The sequence below is a fragment of the Ranitomeya imitator genome, chromosome 2 (assembly GCF_032444005.1).
Source record: "Ranitomeya imitator isolate aRanImi1 chromosome 2, aRanImi1.pri, whole genome shotgun sequence".
Classification (NCBI taxonomy): Eukaryota; Metazoa; Chordata; class Amphibia; order Anura; family Dendrobatidae; genus Ranitomeya; species Ranitomeya imitator.
In genome coordinates this window covers 72,870,936-72,893,411 of record NC_091283.1, presented here as the reverse complement: position 1 = coordinate 72,893,411, position 22,476 = coordinate 72,870,936, and positions in this window count along the sequence as shown.

Sequence of the window (22,476 nt, the reverse complement as noted above, 5' to 3'; positions counted from 1 at the left end):
TGAAGGGGTCAAAGTGTCTCTTTGGAGTTCAGAAGGTTTCATTTTTGGGGTTCATTTTTTCCCCGTCTACTATCGAGATGGACCCTGTTAAAGTCCAGGCCATTTATGATTGGACTCAGCTGACATCTGTGAAAAGTCTGCAAAAGTTCCTGGGCTTTGCTAATTTTTATCGTCGCTTCATCAGTAATTTTTCTAGTGTTGCTAAACCGTTGACTGATTTGACCAAGAAGGGTGCTGATGTGGTCAATTGGTCTTCTGCGGCTGTGGAAGCTTTTCAGGAGTTGAAGCGTCGTTTTTCTTCTGCCCCTGTGTTGTGCCAGCCAGATGTTTCGCTTCCGTTTCAGGTCGAGGTTGATGCTTCTGAGATTGGAGCAGGGGCTGTTTTGTCGCAAAGAAGTTCTGATGGCTTGGTGATGAAACCATGTGCCTTCTTTTCTAGAAAGTTTTCGCCTGCTGAGCGCAATTATGATGTTGGCAATCGAGAGTTGTTGGCCATGAAGTGGGCATTCGAGGAGTGGTGTCATTGGCTTGATGGAGCCAAGCATCGCGTGGTGGTCTTGACGGATCACAAGAATTTGACTTATCTCGAGTCTGCCAAACGGTTGAATCCTAGACAGGCTCGTTGGTCGCTATTTTTCTCCCGTTTTGATTTTGTGGTTTCGTACCTTCCAGGCTCTAAGAATGTGAAGGCTGATGCCCTGTCAAGGAGTTTTGTGCCCGACTTTCTGGGTGTTCCTGAGCCGGCGGGTATTCTCAAAGAGGGGGGAATTTTGTCTGCCATCTCCCCTGATTTGCGGCGGGTGCTGCAAAAATTTCAGGCTGACAGACCTGACCGTTGCCCAGCAGAGAAACTGTTTGTCCCTGATAAATGGACTAGTAGAGTTATCTCTGAGGTTCATTGTTCAGTGTTGGCTGGTCATCCGGGAATCTTTGGTACCAGAGATTTGGTGGCTAGATCCTTTTGGTGGCCGTCTTTGTCGCGGGATGTGCGTTCTTTTGTGCAGTCCTGTGGGATTTGTGCTCGGGCTAAGCTCTGCTGTTCTCGTGCCAGTGGGTTGTTTTTGCCCTTGCCGGTCCCGAAGAGGCCCTGGACGCATATCTCTATGGATTTTATTTCAGATCTCCCTGTCTCTCAAAAGATGTCGGTCATTTGGGTGGTTTGTGATCGCTTCTCTAAGATGGTCCATTTGGTACCCTTGTCTAAATTGCCTTCCTCCTCTGATTTGGTGCCATTGTTTTTCCAGCATGTGGTTCGTTTACATGGCATTCCGGAGAACATTGTCTTGGACAGAGGTTCCCAGTTTGTTTCGAGGTTTTGGCGAGCCTTTTGTGCTAGGATGGGCATTGATTTGTCTTTTTCCTCGGCTTTCCATCCTCAGACAAATGGCCAAACCGAACGAACTAATCAGACTTTGGAGACATATCTGAGATGCTTTGTTTCTGCTGATCAGGATGATTGGGTGTCCTTTTTGCCTTTGGCTGAGTTCGCCCTTAATAATCGGGCCAGCTCGGCTACTTTGGTTTCACCATTTTTCTGCAATTCTGGTTTCCATCCTCGTTTCTCTTCAGGGCAGGTTGAGTCTTCGGACTGTCCTGGTGTAGATACTGTGGTGGATAGGTTGCAGCAGATTTGGACTCATGTGGTGGACAATTTGACATTGTCCCAGGGGAAGGCTCAACGTTTCGCTAACCGCCGGCGCTGTGTGGGTCCCCGACTTCGTGTTGGGGATTTGGTTTGGTTGTCGTCTCGTTATGTTCCTATGAAGGTTTCCTCTCCTAAGTTTAAGCCTCGTTTCATTGGTCCGTACAAGATTTCTGAGGTTCTCAATCCTGTGTCGTTTCGTTTGACCCTTCCAGCTTCTTTTGCCATCCATCATGTATTCCATAAGTCATTGTTGCGGAGAAACGTGGCGCCTGTGGTTCCATCCGTTGATCCTCCTGCCCCGGTGTTGGTTGAGGGGGAGTTGGAGTATGTGGTGGAGAAGATTTTGGATTCTCGTATTTCGAGACGGAAACTCCAGTACCTGGTCAAGTGGAAGGGTTATGGTCAGGAAGATAATTCCTGGGTCTTTGCATCAGATGTTCATGCTGCCGATCTGGTTCGTGCCTTTCATTTGGCTCGTCCTGGTCGGCCTGGGGGCTCTGGTGAGGGTTCGGTGACCCCTCCTCAAGGGGGGGGTACTGTTGTGAATTCTGTTGTCAAGCTACCTCCTGTGGTCATGAATGGTACTTCGGCTGGTTCTGTCCATGGGCTTCCTCTGGTAGTTGTGATTGGGGCTGCGGCTTCTGAGGTTCCTTCCACAGGTGGCGAGGTTAATTCGTTAGCTGGCTGCTCTATTTAACTCCACTTAGATCTTTGCTCCATGCCACCTGTCAATGTTCCAGTATTGGTCTTCACTAATGGATCGTTCTTGTGACCTGTCTTCCCAGTAGAAGCTAAGTTACTGCTTGTTTTTCTCTGGTTTGCTATTTTTCTGTCCAGCTTGCTATTTTGATCGTTGTCTTGCTTGCTGGAAGCTCTGGGACGCAGAGGGAGCGCCTCCGCACCGTGAGTCGGTGCGGAGGGTCTTTTTGCGCCCTCTGCGTGGTCTTTTTGTAGTTTTTTGTGCTGACCGCAAAGCTGCCTTTCCTATCCTCCTATGTCTGTTCAGTAAGTCGGGCCTCACATTGCTAAATCTATTTCAAATCTGTGTTTGTAATTTTCATCTTTACTCACAGTCATTATATGTGGGGGGCTGCCTGTTCCTTTGGGGAATTTCTCTGAGGCAAGGTAGGCTTTATTTTTCTATCTTTGGGGCTAGCTAGTTCCTTAGGCTGTGACGAGGCGCCTAGGGAGCGTCAGGAGCGCTCCACGGCTATTTCTGGTGTGTGTGATAGGATTGGGGATTGCGGTCAGCAGAGTTCCCACGTCTCAGAGTTCGTCCTATATTGTTAGTGGCTGTCAGGTCATTCTGTGCGCTCTTGACCACCAGGTCCATTGTTGTCCTGACCACCAGGTCATAACACTAGGCGCCTCATCACAGCCTCAGAGCTAGCTAGCCCTAGAGATAGAAAATAAAGCCTACCTTCCTCAGAGAAATTCCCCAAAGGAATAGGCAGCCCCCCACATATAATGACTGTGAGTAAAGATGAAAGTCACAAACGCAGAAATGAAATAGGTTTCAGCAAAGGGAGGCCAGACTTACTAAATAGACAGAGGATAGGAAAGGAATCTTTGCGGTCAGCACATAAACCTACAAAAGACCATGCACAGTGTGCAAAAGGGTCCTCCGCACTGACTCACGGTGCGGGGGGTGCCACTCTGCATCCCAGAGCTTCCAGCTAGCAAGACAAAATCAGATAACCAGCTGGACAAAGAAACAATGAGCAAAAATAACAATAAGGAACTTAGCTTCTGCAGGAGAAGACAGGTCACCAGGCAGATCCAGGAGCGAACTGAACCAATGCTAAAACATTGACAGCTGGCATGGAGTAACGATCAGAGTGGAGTTAAATAGAGAAGCCAACCAAAGGATAAACCTTGTCACCTGTGTAAGGAACCTCAGAAGCAGCAGCTTCACTCATAGCCACCAGAGGGAGCCCATAGACAGAACTCACCGAAGTACCATTCACGACCACAAGAGGGAGTTCAACTACAGAATTCACAACAGTACCCCCCCTTGAGGAGGGGTCACCGAACCCGCACCAGAGCCCCCAGGCCGATCAGGATGAGCCAAATGAAAGGCACGAACAAGATCGGCAGCATGAACATCAGAGGCAAAAACCCAGGAATTATCTTCTTGACCATAACCCTTCCACTTGACCAGGTACTGGAGTTTCCGTCTCGAAACACGAGAATCCAAAATCTTCTCCACCACATACTCCAACTACCCCTCGACCAACACCGGGGCAGGAGGATCAACGGAGGGAACCATAGGCGCCACGTATCTCTGCAACAATGACCTATGGAACACATTATGGATGGCAAAAGAAGCTGGAAGGTCCAAAACGAAAAGACACAGGATTAAGAACCTCAGAAATCTTATATGGTCCAATGAAACTAGGCTTAAACTTAGGAGAGGAAACCTTCATAGGAACGTGACGAGATGACAACCAATCCAAATCCCCAACACGAAGTCGGGGACCAACACAACGCCGGCGGTTAGCGAAACGTTGAGCCTTCTCCTGGGACAATGTCAAATTGTCCACCACATGAGTCCAAATCTGCTGCAACCTGTCCACCACTGCATCCACACCAGGACAGTCCGAAGGCTCAACCTGCCCTGAAGAGAAACGAGGATGGAAACCAGAATTGCAGAAAAAAGGAGAAACTAAAGTAGCCGAGCTGGCCCGATTATTAAGGGCGAACTCAGCCAAAGGCAAGAAGGACACCCAATCATCCTGATCAGCAGAAACAAAGCATCTCAGATATGTCTCCAAAGTCTGATTAGTTCGTTCGGTTTGGCCATTTGTCTGAGGATGGAAAGCCGAAGAAAAAGACAAATCAATGCCCATCTTAGCGCAAAAGGACCGCCAAAACCTCGAAACAAACTGGGAACCTCTGTCCGAGACGATGTTCTCCGGAATGCCATGCAAACGAACCACATGCTGGAAAAACAATGGCACCAAATCAGAGGAGGAAGGCAGTTTAGATAAGGGTACCAAATGGACCATCTTAGAGAAGCGATCACAAACCACCCAAATGACCAACATCTTTTGAGAAACAGGGAGATCAGAAATAAAATCCATGGAAATATGTGTCCAGGGCCTCTTCGGAATCGGCAAGGGCAAAAGCAACCCACTGGCATGAGAACAGCAGGGCTTAGCCCGAGCACAAATCCCACAGGACTGCACAAAAGAACGCACATCCCGTGACAAAGAAGGCCACCAAAAAGATCTAGCCACCAAATCTCTGGTACCAAAGATTCCAGGATGACCAGCCAATACTGAAAAATGAATCTCCAAGATAACTCTACCAGTCCACCCTATCAGGGACAAACAGTTTCTCCGTAGGACAACGGTCAGGTCTATCAGCCTGAAACTTTTGCAGCACACGCCGCAAATCAGGTGAAATGGCAGACAAAATTACCCCTTCTTTAAGCATTCCTGCCGGCTCCGGAACACACGGAGAGTCAGGCACAAAACTCCTTGACAGGGCATCAGCCTTCACATTCTTAGATCCTGGAAGGTATGAAACCACAAAACCAAAACGGGAGAAAAAGAGCGACCATCGAGCCTGTCTAGGATTCAACCATTTGGCAGACTCGAGATAAGTCAAATTCTTGTGATCCGTCAAGACCACCATGCGATGTTTAGCTCCTTCAAGCCAATGTCGCCACTCCTCGAATGCCCACTTCATGGCTAACAACTCCCGATTGCCCACATCATAATTGCGCTCAGCAGGCGAGAATTTTCTAGAAAAGAAGGCACAGGGTTTCATCACCGAGCCATCAGAACTTCTTTGCGACAAAACAGTCCCTGCTCCAATTTCAGAAGCATCAACCTCGACCTGAAACGGGAGAGAAACATCTGGCTGGCACAACACAGGGGCAGAAGAAAAACGACGCTTCAACTCCTGAAAAGCCGCTACAGCCGCAGAGGACCAATTGACCACATCAGCACCTTTCTTGGTCAAATCTGTCAACAGTTTAGCAATACTGGAAAAGTTAGCGATGAAGCGACGATAAATATTAGCAAAGCCAAGGAACTTCTGCAAGCTCTTCACAGATGTCGGCTGAGTCCAATCGTAAATGGCCTGAACTTTAACAGGGTCCATCTCGATAGTAGAAAGGGGAAAAAATGAAACCCAAAAATGAAACCTTCTGAACTCCAAAGAGACACTCTGACCCCTTCACAAACAAGGAATTCGCACGAAGGACCTGGAACACCATTCTGACCTGCTTCACATGAGACTCCCAATCATCCGAAAAGACCAAAATGTCATCCAAATATACAATCATAAATCTATCCAGGTACTTTCGGAAGATGTCATGCATAAAGGACTGAAACACAGATGGAGCATTAGAAAGCCCGAATGGCATAACCAGGTACTCAAAATGGCCCTCGGGTGTATTAAATGCTGTTTTCCATTCATCACCCTGTTTAATTCGCACAAGATTATACGCCCCTCGAAGATCTATCTTGGTGAACCAACTAGCCCTAAACAGCAAGAGCACAAGAAGAGGATTCAGAGATCCTCCAAAAAATAGAAAAAAAAACAGCAAAACAAGGAAGAGCTTCTTACCTGCCTAGGCCTCTAAACAAATGCACTATCAGGATGTAGTGGACCCATGTGGTTAAGATGGAGACAACACAGGTGCAGCATAACCGATGAGGCAGCCACTCTCAACCTACCAAACTAATGGAGGGGGTGGCTGCTTGGCACAATGCTGCACATAAAAGACTTGTATGTGGCGCTGTTCACACAATGGAGATGCACAGCATCCAGGCAAGCCTAGTAGTGACACCCTTCTATTAGATCAGGCGGGCCTGCCCAGCGCTATCCAAATGCACCCCATGTGAACAGACACCACAGTTTACAAGACAAAAAAATGGGCCCAACTGCACCCCGAAAAAAAATGCAAAAAACACAAAAAAATATATAAGAAAATTTTTTGTGAGGTATTAGTTTATACTTTGGCCAAAATACGCAAGCTCGTAACCCACGTCAAGGGTCCCCACGCTTACGAGTCCTAATTCTAAACAGCAAAAGCACAAGAAGAGGATTCAGAGATCCTCCAAAAAATAGAAAAAAAACAGCAAAACAAGGCAGTTTGTCTTGTAAACTGTGGTGTCTGTTCACATGGGGTGCATTTGGATAGCGCTGGGCAGGCCCGCCTGATCTAATAGAAGGGTTTCACTACTAGGCTTGCCTGGATGCTGTGCATCTCCATTGTGTGAACAGCGCCACATACAAGTCTTTTATGTGCAGCATTGTGCCAAGCAGCCACCCCCTCCATTAGTTTGGTAGGTTGAGAGTGGCTGCCTCATCGGTTATGCTGCACCTGTGTTGTCTCCATCTTAACCACATGGGTCCACTACATCCTGATAGTGCATTTGTTTAGAGGCCTAGGCAGGTAAGAAGCTCTGCCTTGTTTTGCTGTTTTGTTTTTTTTTGAACCAACTAGCCCCCTTAATCCGAGCAAATAACTCAGACAGCAGCGGCAAAGGATACTGAAATTTGACTGTGATCTTATTAAGAAGGCGGTAATCAATACAAGGTCTCAAAGAACCATCCTTCTTGGCCACAAAAAAGAACCCTGCTCCCAACGGTGATGACGACGGAGGAATATGACCCTTCTCCAAGGATTCCTTTATATAACTCCGCATAGCGGCGTGCTCAGGCACAGATAAATTAAACAGACGGCCCTTAGGAAACTTACTACCAGGAATCAAATTAATAGCACAGTCGCAATCCCTATGAGGAGGTAGGGCACCAGATTTGGGCTCTTCAAATACATCCCGGTAATCTGATAAAAACTCAGGGACTTCAGAAGGAGTGGAAGGCGAAATTGACAGCAATGGAACATCACCATGTACCCCCTGACAACCCCAGCTGGACACAGACATAGATTTCCAATCCAACACTGGATTATGGACCTGTAGCCATGGCAACCCCAAAACGACCACATCATGCAGATTATGCAACACCAAAAAGCGAATATCCTCCTGATGTGCAGGAGCCATGCACATGGTCAATTGAGTCCAGTACTGAGGCTTATTCTTGGCCAAAGGCGTAGCATCAATTCCTCTCAATGGAATAGGATACTGCAAGGGCTCCAAGAAAAAACCACAGCGCCTGGCAAACTCCAAGTCCATCAAATTCAGGGCAGCGCCTGAATCCACAAATGCCATTACAGAATAGGACGACAGAGAGCAAATCAGAGTAACGGACAAAAGAAATTTAGACTGTACCGTACCAATGGTGGCAGACCTAGCGAACCGCTTAGTGCGCTTAGGACAATCGGAGATAGCATGAGTGGATTCACCACAGTAAAAACACAGCCCATTCCGACGTCTGTGTTCTTGCCGTTCAGCTCTAGTCAAAGTCCTATCACATTGCATAGGCTCAGGCCTATGCTCAGAGAATACCGCCAGATGGTGCACAGCTTTGCGCTCACGCATGCGCCGATCGATCTGAATGGCCAAGGACATAGACTCATTCAGACCAGCAGGCGTGGGAAATCCCACCATGGCATCCTTAAGGGCTTCAGAAAGACCCTTTCTGAAAATTGCCACCAGGGCACATTCATTCCACTGAGTAAGCACAGACCACTTTCTAAACTTCTGACAGTACACCTCCGTTTCATCCTGACCCTGACACAAAGCCAGCAAGATTTTCTCTGCCTGATCCACTGAATTTGGTTCATCATAAAGCAATCCAAGCGCCAGAAAAAACGCATCAACATCACGCAATGCAGGATCTCCTGGCGCAAGGGAAAATACCCAGTCTTGAGGGTCAACACGTAACAAAGAAATAATGATTTTTACTTGTTGAGCGGGGTCACCAGAGGAGCGGGGTTTCAAAGCTAGAAACAGTTTACAATTATTTTTGAAATTCAAGAATCTAGATCTATCCCCAGAAAATAAATCAGGAATAGGAATTCTAGGCTCTAACATAGGATTCTGAACCACAAAATCTTGAATGTTTTGTACCCTTGCAGTGAGATGATCCACACAAGAGGATAGACCCTGAATGTCCATCTCTACACCTGTGTCCTGAACCACCCAAATGTCTAGGGGAAAAAAAAGACAAAACACAGTGCAAAGAAAAAAAAATGGTCTCAGAAGTCCTCTTATCCCTCTATTGAGATGCATTAATACTTTGGGCCAGCTGTACTGTTATGAACTGGTGGTTAGGAGCACCCGACCTGATAGTTAAACTCATACAGGACGAGCTCTGGGATGTGGGAGCTCTGCTGACCGCAAGCCCTAATCCTATCACACACACTAAAAATAGCCGTGGAGCGCTCCTGACGCTCCCTAGGGGCCTCGTCACAGCCTCAGAGCTAGCTAGCCCTAGAGATAGAAAATAAAGCCTACCTTGCCTTAGAGAAATTCCCCAAAGGAATAGGCAGCCCCCACATATAATGACTGTGAGTAAAGATGAAAGTCACAAACGCAGAAATGAAATAGGTTTCAGCAAAGGGAGGCCAGACTTACTAAATAGACAGAGGATAGGAAAGGAATCTTTGCGGTCAGCACAAAAACCTACAAAAGACCACGCAGAGTGTGCAAAAGGGTCCTCCGCACCGACTCACGGTGCGGGGGGTGCCACTCTGCATCCCAAAGCTTCCAGCTAGCAAGACAAAATCAGATAACCAGCTGGACAAAGAAACAATGAGCAAAAATAACAATAAGGAACTTAGCTTCTGCAGGAGAAGACAGGTCACCAGGCAGATCCAGGAGCGAACTAAACCAATGCTAAAACATTGACAGCTGGCATGGAGTAACGATCAGAGTGGAGTTAAATAGAGAAGCCAACCAAAAGATAAACCACGTCACCTGTGTAAGGAACCTCAGAAGCAGCAGCTTCACTCATAGCCACCAGAGGGAGCCCATAGACAGAACTCGCCGAAGTACCATTCACGACCACAGGAGGGAGTTCGACAACAGAATTCACAACAGACATCATTTCAGCAGCCAATCAGAGCCATGCCAGTAGTTACATGCCTAACATGCATAACAGGATGTGCCCACACTTCTTAGAATTCCTCATTGGCTGAATTAAATGAATCTGGCTCATAGCATTATGGGAACTTCCGATTCCGGTATCTGATACTGCAAAAGTATCGGAACTCCGATACCGCGAATATCGGTCGATACCCGATATTTGCAGTATCGCAATGCTCAACACTATTCATGAAGCAATGAACAATGGAGGCCGCGTCTAAATAAGGTGGATTTTCCGACAATCGGCACAGCTCAGCACATAATTTGTTACCCTTTTTTTCCTCTAACGCCTTATGTTGCAAAAATAGAATTTGTATGTAACTCAAGTGAGATAGAAGCCACACATGAAGCCTTCGCTTTCTCCTGTGAGATAATGTCACCTTGTGGCGCTTATCCTGCAAAGCTGATTCATCAAAAATTGGTGAAGTTAGACACATTGACAAATCCCCTCAGAGAATGACAGGATAACATGATGTTATCTCTCTCCAGGCTATATCACTCCTTTGATGAGCAGTATTGATCGGGTAAAACTGAAGTTTTAATATCAATTCACAATTACAGATAAGTCACTAAAAGAGTGGATAATGTGTCCTGTAATGAAAGCTCAAACGTGGCCGTTGGTACAAAGCAATTCTCCGAATGTCCTGTATGCATGAAATAGAAGAAAAATATGTGAATAACCTGGAAAATATGTGATATAATTCCAAATATTATAGTGCAATCCTGACATTACATGTATTACACCTTTTCTTGGACTTAAAGGAATTGTCTGCCTTAGGCTGAAGGTCTGCAGTCAATTTATGTCTCTGCAGACTTGTGAACCCTCACATTGCGCCGGTGTGAGGATTCACGAGTCTGCAGCCACCTAGAGTGACTGCAGACTTGCAGCCTAAGGCCAGACAACTCCTTTAATGACCAGTAAATTTTTTCCAATTTGTTTTGCATGTACTGTTCAAACAGCTATAACATTTTTTGCAGAAATGAGGCAGCGATTAGAACACTAAATTTGTGATTTTTATAGGGACTATATCCCTTATAGGACTATGTGCTTGGTCTGACAGACTAGCTTTAGGATTGGCAGGCATTTATTATTTTTATAATTCATGATTTTTTTATATTACATGTTTGTTTTAGAAGCGTGCCGTTCCCCAACCTCCAGTCATCCTGAATGCAGCGTGGCGCCTGATTGATTGACAGTAAGAACCAGTGGCGTCTTTTTGCTGCTGGCTGGAGCTATGCTCTCCCGATTCTGCTATATGACGCAGCCTTACCGCAGCAGCATTGGATATGCAGTGGCACTGAAGTTGGCTGGAATCGAGAGGTAACTAGTGTTCAAAGCTAGCCTCAATGCAGTGCTTACAAGCAAATCCTTTAGCCCCTGGTCAGGGACCTGGACTTAAACAAGGGCCCATTGGCTAAGGCCATGGAATAAGCTGCTGGTGGGTGGTTCAGGCTGGCAGGAGTGGTCAAGTAGCCGGGTAAGAAACAAGAGGGCAAGAAAAGTACAAAATAAGAACAAGCAAGAATAGGCAGCAAAACAAGCCGAAATCAAAACAGGATTGAAATACACTACACAGGAGCTGACCACCCAGGACTAAACCAGAATAACACAAGGCTATATCTGGCAGCTTCCGGCAGTAAGCTGGAAGTTTAAGTAGGATGTGTTGCTTTCCAATTGGCTGGAACAGGGAGCTGATCACTCCAGCTGGACAGCACGTACACCCATACTGTTAGATTAGATTACACTGCTGGTCCCAGCCCCTTTACTTTTAGAGGCTAGACAGAGCCTTTGGTACTACGCCTCTTCTATCACTAGCGCCATCCGCAGAATGAATACAATGGCACCTTTACTGTTTCTGATACGCTCTGAAAAGACAGGTTTCCATATGTGTGTTTAGCTAATTTAGTCTTTTAAAATAAAGCTAGTAAAAAAGCTGCTTATTGTAAAAATAAAAAATAAGTTTTCCCTAGAAAAGTGAAAAATCTCTCAATTACCTGTGCCTCAAATTTCTGTATAAAAAGGGATTCAAAAATTAAAAGCAATTAATGCAATTATTAGCATAGATCCGGATACAGCAGATGTAGATACATGTTTACCATGCAGCGCACATGACAGCAACGGTGCAGAATAAAAGAAGCAAGTAATGAATGCTGGTATGAAAGCAAATACATAATATACCTGTGATCCAATCGAAAAGCTGTGCTTTCCCCTATGATGGTCTTGGAAAGGTTCTGTCAGCTCCTCGCAGGGCTGCCACTAGAAATTTCGGGGCTGTCCGCAGTCCCACCTCTCTTGGAAAATCTCCACTTCTCACCTATCACACATTGACAGTTCCCGTCACCAGATCACACATATAGCCGGCAGCTTTTGTTTTGGCCAAAAGATTTTTTAAGCCGCCACCATAACACGGTAGACACTTTTGGCCGGGCCCTACTCTGCTGTAACCTATTAAATATTTGTTAAAATATGCAATACAATTTAGGTATATTTTTATTTATTTTTCAATTTTTAAAATGACCTATAATACTACATACAAGGAACAAATACCACAGCACTATGACCAGACCACATATTACCACCACAGTGATCGAATAATATAAAATACAAGGAACAAATACCGCTACACCATGACCAGACCGCATATTACCACCAATGACTGAATACTACAATGCTGATCAGTAATAAAAAAAAAAAAACACAATACTATCACCATCAGTGCCATTATACACAGGAGATCTGTACTTAGTATGCAGTGTCTGTGTACAGGTAATACAGTGATCACCGGTGACATTGTACACAGGACCTCTGTATATAGTATACAGTGTATAGTGTCAGTGTATAGGTAACACTGACTCACCAGTGACGTCTCTAGGTGAAGTCCTTCATCTTTCATCCAGCACAGACCGCCATCACTTCATCCAGCCAGGACTCGTCTCTGCAGGAAATAACACAGTTATCTCGAGTTCTGCTTGTAGAACACATTACTTAATTTTCCCAGCCTCTACATTACACCACATGAAGAAGGCGACATAGTATCACTCTACACAGTAACAGGACCGACCCCCATTTAAAACAGTATACTCAAAAAATAAAATAAATGCATCACTGCAATAATAATATCCCTTAATTAGCCCCTATGGTAATATTCGCCATCCTAGCCCCCGTGTGTCTCATTCCTGGCGTCAGCCATATATTCTCCCATCCTGCCCCATATGATCTCCCCATCCTGCCCCATCTGTCTCCATCGTATCCATCCTGCCCCATCTGTCTCCAATCCTGCCCCATCTGTCTCCATTCTGCCCCATCTGTTTCCAATCCTGCCCCATCTGTGTCCAGCACTCTGCCCCATCTCTGTCCAGCACTCTGCCCCATCTGTGTCCAGCACTCTGCCCCATCTGTGTCCAGCACTCTGCCCCATCTGTGTCCAGCACTCTGCCCCATCTGTGTCCAGCACTCTGCCCCATCTGTTTCCAGCACTCTGCCCCATCTGTTTCCAGCACTCTGCCCCATCTGTTTCCAGCACTCTGCCCCATCTGTTTCCAGCACTCTGCCCCATCTGTTTCCAGCACTCTGCCCCATCTGTTTCCAGCACTCTGCCCCATCTGTGTCCAGCACTCTGCCCCATCTGTGTCCAACACTCTGCCCCATCTGTGTCCAATCCTGCCCCATCTGTTTCCAGCACTCTGCCCCATCTGTGTCCAGCACTCTGCCCCATCTGTGTCCAGCACTCTGCCCCATCTGTGTCCAGCACTCTGCCCCATCTGTGTCCAGCACTCTGCCCCATCTGTTTCCTATCCTGCCCCATCTCTGTCCAGCACTCTGCCCCATCTCTGTCCAGCACTCTGCCCCATCTCTGTCCAGCACTCTGCCCCATCTCTGTCCAGCATTCTTCCCTGGGCCCCCCGGATCTCCGCTCTCAAGGAAAAAAAAAAGTTCTTCTTACCTGGCCGTGCTCCTGCGGCGGGCGAAGTCTCCACGAAGCTGCAGCGTGCACTCGCCGGTGACTGACAATGATGTCAGACGCCGGCGATGTGCACGCACGCTGCGGCTGACGTCAGCTGCCAGCCTCAGATTGGCTGGCGGCTGTTAACTATTGACGTGCGGGCCCGCACCCGCACGTCAATAGCTTTGAACAGCTGCAGCGTCGGCGCTAAGGGCCCGGTTCAGCCTGCGGCTGTCGGTAGGGCCCGGTGAGCAGATGAGACGGGGCCCGATGCGGGCCCCCTCTGCCCACCGGGCCCCATACGCCAGTCACGGCCGTCATGCCCTGATGGCGGCCCTGTAAAATGCTCACATATATACATACAGTATACCAGTATATGACGTCTTCTCACGCATTATAGGTGAGGTGTGTTATTAAAGATAATTCATAAAAATACACACATGCATTGTGTGCTGGCATTAGGGTACTGAGTGCAGCACTCCTCTGCAGACATGGCATCTCTACACTGATAGAACTATAATATATATACATACTGTGACAAAACACTCTGGGATCGCCTTTGCTGGGGTCAAAGGACACGTGGTTTGTGCATTGAATCTGAGGCGTACAGCAGGTTTCTGAGCAGGCTGACCTCAGGTCAGATTTATTAACGTGAAAGCAACACAAAAAACAAAACATAAAAATAAATCCTAGCCTGTCCGGCACTAACTAAACAAATACGTTGCTATCTCAACAACTGGGGGGGCTTCTCCCACCCAGCTAACATCACACAGATCTTGAGCAGAGCTCTTCACTCACGTTTGTCTCACACAGGCAGGCAATCTGTGTGCCCCAGGCAGACACTGAAAACACCCAGCTGGTCATCTTTTATTCCTGCAATCATTAACCCATTAGCACCCTGAAGATACTGAGTGGCCTAATTCACATAGGACAAACACCTGGGCGAGATATACCTGCCTCCATCTACAACACCAGCATGAGTCTTACATATCCCCCCCCCCTTGCTCAGACCACTCCGGTCGAGCAAGAACACTTTTGAAACAGTGCACTCGGGATAGGGCATCGGCGTTCCCCATCTGCACCCCAGGTCGGAACTCCACCGTAAAAGAGTAAGCCTGCAGGGCAAGGAACCACCGGGTTACCCGACTATTACGGTCCTTGTGGAGGTGCATCCACTTGAGAGGGGCATGGTCTGTGACCGGCCTAAACTTCCTACCAGCCAGGTAATACTTGAGGGAGTTGAGAGCCCATTTAATGGCTAGGCACTCTTTTTCAACCACCGCATACCTCTGCTCATGTACATTCAGTTTCCGACTGAGATAGAGGACCGGGTATTCGACTCCGTCCCTCACCTGGGAAAGTACAGCTCCGACACCAGTATCAGAGGCATCAGTTTGTACCACAAACTCGCTGCTGAAATCAGGAGTCACTAGTACGGGCTGAGAGCACAAAGCCCGTTTCAGGCTGTGGAAGGCCTCTTCAGCAGCTGAGGTCCATTTTACCATGACGGAACCCTTCCCCTTGGTAAGATCCGTCAAGGGAGTAGCCATGGCTGCAAAATTGGATATGAACCGGCGATAATAGCCGGCAATCCCCAGGAAAGCCTGCACTTGTTTCTTGTTCACTGGTTGAGGCCAGCCCTGAATTGCCTGTATTTTGTCGATCTGGGGTTTAACCACACCTCGGCCAATCACGTAGCCCAAGTATCGGGCTTCTTCAAGCCCGATGTGGCATTTCTTGGGGTTTGCCGTTAAACCTGCATCTCGCAGGTCATCAATCACCGCTTGTACCTTCTGGAGATGAGTTTCCCAGTCCATGCTGTAAATTACGATGTCATCCAGGTAGGCAGAAGCGTACTGTCTGTGAGGCCTCAAGACTCGATCCATCAATCTCTGGAACGTTGCGGGAGCTCCGTGAAGTCCAAACGGCATATAGACATACTGGAAAAGACCTTCCGGTGTAGCAAATGCCGTCTTCTCTCTGGCCGCCTCGGCCAGAGGAATCTGCCAGTACCCCTTTGTTAAATCCAGGGTCGTAATGTATCGGGCTTTACCAAGCCGGTCAATCAACTCATCGACCCGGGGCATAGGGTACGCATCAAATTTAGAAATTGCATTCAGTTTCCTAAAGTCATTACAAAACCGGATGGAGCCATCCGGTTTAGGTATCAACACAATTGGACTGGACCAGGCGCTGTGTGACTCCTCAATGACTCCTAAGTCCAACATTGCCATCACTTCCCGGGAGACGGCTTCACGGCGGGCTTCCGGAATCCGTAGGGCTTCACATGAACAGTGACGCCAGGCTCTGTGACAATCTCATGTTTCACCAACTTAGTCCGGCCAGGTTTTTCGGAGAAAAACTGTCGGTTCTGTAACAAAAATTGCTTAACCTCAGATTTTTGTCGTTCTGAGAGAGTCTCAGCAACCTGCACCTCTGGTACAGTAGGTGAACAAACCGGACGGGGCAGATCCGCCGTTAGGGCAGAGCGGTCTTTCCAGGATTTTATCAGATTCACATGATAAATCTGTTCCGGTTTTCTCTTACCCGGCTGGTACACTTTATAGTTCACTTCACCAACTCTTTCTCGGACCTCAAATGGGCCCTGCCATTTCGCCAGGAATTTACTATCCACCGTAGGGATTAGGACCAACACCCTATCGCCGGGTGCAAATGTACGGACCTTAGCGCCTCTATCATAACTTTGCCTCTGGGCTCCCTGGGCCTGTAACATATGGTCCCTAACAATGGGCATGACAGCGGCAATACGATCCTGCATTTGTGTTACATGGTCGATCACTGTTTTAAAGGGAGTGACTTGACCTTCCCAGGTTTCTTTTGCGACGTCCAGCAGTCCCCGGGGACGACGGGCGTACAACAGTTCGAAAGGCGAAAACCCTGTGGAAGACTGGGGAACTTCCCTAATGGCAAACAGCAAATAGGGTAACAAGTAATCCCAGTTCTTCCCATCTTTGTCTATTGCCTTCCGGAGCATCTGTTTTAAGGTTTTGTTGAAGCGCTCAACCAGGCCATCTGTTTGAGGGTGATAGACAGACGTACGCAACGGGTCTATTTGTAAGAGCCTGCAGAGCTCCTTCATTACCCTCAACATAAAGGGAGTCTCCTGGTCGGTGAGTATCTGTTTTGGAATTCCCACCCGACTAAACACTTGTACCAATTCCTTGGCGATCGTCTTGGTAGCTGTGTTACGCAAAGGGACGGCTTCCGGGTAACGAGTGGCATAGTCCACGATGACGAGGATATGTTGGTGCCCACGTGCGGATCGGGGATGGGGCCCAACCAAATCCATCCCAATTCTCTCAAAAGGGACCCCGATGATAGGAAGGGGTACCAAAGGGCTACGGAACTGAGATTTAGGGGCCGCGATTTGGCACTCTGGACAGGACTCACAATAGTTACGCACATCACAATGTATTCCAGGCCACACAAAACAATGCAATATCCTTTCTGTGGTTTTCTGTACCCCCAGATGTCCCCCCATTATATGTCCGTGGGCCAAATCCAGTACCTTCCGCCGATAAGGTTTGGGTACCACTAACCGTTGCACTGTGTCTTCCCCTTTTTTTTCTACCTGGTAGAGCAAATCATTTTCAAGAACCATATACGGGTACGCTAGCCTAGTGTCAGGTTCTACGGGTACCCCATCTATCATTTTTACATTTTTCCTAGCCGGAGTCAGGGTAGGATCTTTCATTTGCTCGCTGTGGAAGTCATCCACCTGGACTCCCAAATCTGGCAGGCAGGGTGCCGGATGGCTGTCTGCCTCCGCGTCTCGCTGAGGTTCCTCAGTTTCCTCTGTTTCCCCCGCCATGACGGAGAAGGGGTACTGAAGGTTAGATTCACTAACCTCCCCAGCAACATCTTCCTGTGGGGTCTCCTCTAGGGACTCGGGACCTCCAGATGGCATGGGAGAAGATTCACGGGTACAGCTACCGTGAAGGAGCAACTGATTCTCCCACAACTGCCAGAAATAGGGAAAATCCCTTCCCAGGATTACATCCTGTAACAATGCGGGAACGAGTCCCACTTTGTGCTGCACTGACCCATAGGGAGTAGAAATCCATATGACCGCTGTTAAGTACGAGCGGGTGTCACCATGCACACACGTCACAGAAAACTTGTCAGACGGACCAGACGGAAGTGCCACCAGACTAGCTTTCACCAGAGTCACCACACTTCCAGAGTCTAGTAATGCCACAACATTTTTCCCATCAACAGATAATTCACACAGGTGTTTCACTGTATCATTTTGACCCGCATTCACACTCACTAGCTGTGTAACCAAAGACATGCGTTTTCTAGAGTCTATAACGTCGCACTGCATGGGTTCAGCGGTAACAGGACAGTTCGCAGAAACATGACCCTTCTTATGGCAGCGGAAACACCTAACAGGTCCCCTACTGAGACCACCGTCCAATACTCTTGGTCTCGGAGTGCGAGCAGTCCCGGACTCCTCCCCCACAGTTTTAAGCGATTTTCCTTCACCCGTGGTCCCTGGAACAGTCTTACCGGTTCCACGAGGAGGAGGCACAGACCGGGGGTTGGCGGTGTCGTCGGGAAGTCCTTCTGCCACGGAATAACGCTCGACCAACTCCACAAGTTGATCCGCTGTCGTGGGATTTCCTTGGCTTACCCACCTTTTCAGCGCTGGGGGTAGTACTCTCAGGTACTTGTCCAGGACAACCCGCTGGATTATTTCGGGTATTGTCAGTACCTCAGGTTGCAGCCATTTCTTTGTTAAGTAGATCAGGTCGAACATCTGAGACCGCACCGGTTTATCTTGCTGGTATGTCCACTGATGTACCCTCTGTGCCCGGACAGCCGTCGTCACACCCAGCCGGGCCAGGATCTCAGCTTTCAGTTTCTCAAAGTCCTGAGCGACCTCCGGGTCCAAATCATGGTAAGCTTTTTGGGCCTCGCCGGAGAGAAACGGGGCAATCAAGTCGGCCCATCGTGCCTTCGGCCACTTCTCTCTCAACGCCGTCCGCTCAAACGTTGTCAGGTATGCCTCGACGTCATCTTCTGCAGTCAGCTTTTGCCAGTATCGACTCACACGGATCCTTCTGGACTCTGCTTCCGGGTCAGCGTCAGGCATGCTCACCAGGCGCTGCGCCACCTGTTGGAGAAGTTGGCGTTCTGCAACCGTCATGTCCAGTAACTCCTTCAGCTGTGCGGCCATCAAGCGATTAGCTTCGTGCTGTGCGGCAGTGGCCTGCTGCTGTACGGCAGTGGACTGTACTAAGGCTTTCACCACGTCTTCCATGCTGTCGCCTGTGCCACGGGTTGCCCGCGTTCTCCACCACAATGTGACAAAACACTCTGGGATCGCCTTTGCTGGGGTCAAAGGACACGTGGTTTGTGCATTGAATCTGAGGCGTACAGCAGGTTTCTGAGCAGGCTGACCTCAGGTCAGATTTATTAACGTGAAAGCAACACAAAAAACAAAACATAAAAATAAATCCTAGCCTGTCCGGCACTAACTAAACAAATACGTTGCTATCTCAACAACTGGGGGGGCTTCTCCCACCCAGCTAACATCACACAGATCTTGAGCAGAGCTCTTCACTCACGTTTGTCTCACACTGGCAGGCAATCTGTGTGCCCCAGGCAGACACTGGAAACACCCAGTTGGTCATCTTTTATTCCTGCAATCATTAACCCATTAGCACCCTGAAGATACTGAGTGGCCTAATTCACATAGGACAAACACCTGGGCGAGATATACCTGCCTCCATCTACCACACCAGCATGAGTCTTACAATACATACACATATACACACACACTGTACACTATACATTACGTACAATATATACTACAGATACAAGGATCATATATATATATATATATATATATATATATACACACACTGTACGCTATACATTAACTACACTATATACTGCAGATACACTATTACATATACAAGGATCATCTCCAGTATATCCATACACTTATTTACAAACAAGAAAATACATATACTGCACACTATATATTACATACACTATATACACATAGTATTATATATACTTACCTATGCTGCAGGGCCTTCACCACCTGCACCATTATCCCAGGCCAGCAGACAGCCAGGGCAGCAGTCAGTAGGAGCCCCCAGCAGAGCAGGAGACTATAATAAGAGCAGCTGCTTCCTCTTCCAGTGCAGACTCTTGGTCACCCCCTCCCCCGGTCCCGACTGCAAGTGATGAGTACAGGGAGACTTCCTACACAGCAGTTTCCTAGCACTGGTGTTATGGAGGGACAGAAGTATAGCCTAGTGCCGGCAGCTTGATCCCACAGGAATAGTGGGGCCCCGGGGTCCCTCCTGCAGCCCAGTGAGAAGCCCTAGTTCTGGAGCCACTAGGAGGCAGCAGCACAGGATTACTGACCTTTACTGGCTTCAATCTCTTCCTGCAGAGCTCCGGTCACTGCTGCTGTTATGTTCTGGACTAGGTGAGGGTGAGAGATGATGGAGGTGGAGACTCTGCTGGAGGCGGCACCGAGCTCTGCACAGAGCAAAAGCCCAGGTCCTTGTGCAGCGTCTGCTGCAGTGAGTGCGGCCACATCAGGCAGGAGCGATGATCACCTCATAATGCCTCCAGATCAGCAGGAAAAGAGGTGGGGCCCAAAGTGTATGAGACATGCTGACTGCGAGTCTGGTCAGTCCGGGCCCTCCCTCCTTGCCTCTCCTCACCGGGCCCCTTACACATGTAATGGCTGTAATGCCCTGATGGCGGCCATGGCTCCTCGACCTGTTTTAGCTAATATTGCATACTGTATCCCCCATGAATCTACATGGGACTTCCAAAATGAACAATGACACAAATTCAAATACTGCTTTTTATTAGCTCACGGTTACATCCACATACCTCCCCTTGATGACCTCATGTGGGGGCCGATTGTGGGATGTGCTAGGTCTGTTAGAATTTTATGAGATCCCCAACTTACAGGATATCTTCGCCCCTGGAGATTCCAGTCAGTAAATATTGTCGTCATATTCCTTTTCGTGGTTTTACTTTTATATCAAACATGGCCTGTATAGCTTCATCCATTGGTGATGTGAGTGAATGCATTATATTCATCCCTTTGCTACAACGGCAAAGGGGTGATCTAATAACCATGTATAAGTATATAAGGGGACAATACAAATATCTCGCTGAGGATCTGTTTATACCAAGGAAGGTGACGGGCACAAGAGGGCATTCTTTGCGTCTGGAGGAGAGAAGGTTTTGCCACCAACATAGAAGAGGATTCTTTACTGTTAGGGCGGTGAGAATCTGGAATTGCTTGCCTGAGGAGGTGGTGATGGCGAACTCAGTCGAGGGGTTCAAGAGAGGCCTGGATGTCTTCCTGGAGCAGAACAATATTGTATCATACAATTATTAGGTGCTGTAGAAGGACGTAGGTCTGGGGATTTATTATGATGGAATATAGGCTGAACTGGATGGACAAATGTCTTTTTTCGGCCTTACTATGTTACTATGTTACTATGTAACTCTGAAAATGTATCTCTCATAATTATCAGATTAGTGCAAACCCCAATATTCATCATTAACCGCTGGCTCACATGGGTCTGCAGTAACTCCTTTGAACAAAGGAAGCTTATGCCTGAGAAGCATATCTTAGTCTCGCTGTCTCTCCTCAAAGCATTTCTCTGCTGTTATTACCTGGTCAATGCAGGAGGCCCATACTTCAAGGGAGATGGAAGTGTGAGCGCTTTCTTAATTTCCCTGTTTTAATTAGTTTTTCTCTTCCTCAGTTATAAATAGTTTTCTCTCTTCCCGATATGTTCAATGTGAGGGGGACATGTCCCCTTCTCTGGAGATGATTGTATAGATTTTAATTCTAGTGTCATATAGAAAAATTAAGAGTATAAGTATTTATTTTGTCCTTTTATTGTAGTACCCTTGTGGACCCCAGATATTAATATAGTTGTCTTAAGTTCTTAAATGGGTAAAATTGCAAAGTGCTTGTAAAAACAAGCAAGCAATTTATACCTTATTAAAAAATCCTTTCATTACACAATAACAGATGGATTTTTAATTTTATTGCACACAGCTCATTGCCTGAAGTCCCAGTCTGACCAGTTACCTAGGAAGAGTACGAGGTGCATGCAGGCTTTGTGCTTTAGAACCTGCTCGCTCTGATTTGAAGCTGGCCAGATAGCTGGATTTAACCATCCTCCGTGCCCCTGTGCTTCTCCCATTCTGCAGATGCAAAACTGCTTCTGTTGGTAGCCTAAAGGAGCACTCAGTTTGGAAAAGTGGCACAAGCACTGCCATTGGTCTAAGCTGTCAATCTTCAGGATAGCATCGGACCCCGGCAAGCAGGAGAAAGAAAAATGGTGCATTTATCAAGACTGTTAGCAAACTCCCTTAATGATGACATCGCCATTTATGATCCCTGTCCAGTGATATCACTGGATAATATTATGATGCTGTGACATCACTGTGGTCTTTAGCTTTCAGCTGTTCTGTCACTATTTTTGGTTTTTCCGTTCTGTGACATCACTGTGCATCTTTAATTGTTTATATTGTTCTTATATAACACTTTCCTCTGCTGCCTGAGTCTTTGTTACACATGCACCGTGGCATCACTGTTTTTCTTACTCTATGACTTCACTTTGTGCATTATCCCTGTCTAGTTAGGAAACCACGATTTCGAATTTGCAACAGGAGACAAGGAACTTCAAGTTACACTGCTTAAAATTTTGGTTGTGCAAATGCATGGATTCAGACTATCAGCATTGAGTGGACTGTCAAAATGTGTAGGGTCATGAGCTTCAAAGTGAATGGTAACGCATATTTGTCAATGTATTTGTAGGAAGGAGGAATAATAGGAGGATGTTACCATGAAGTATTTTAGAAG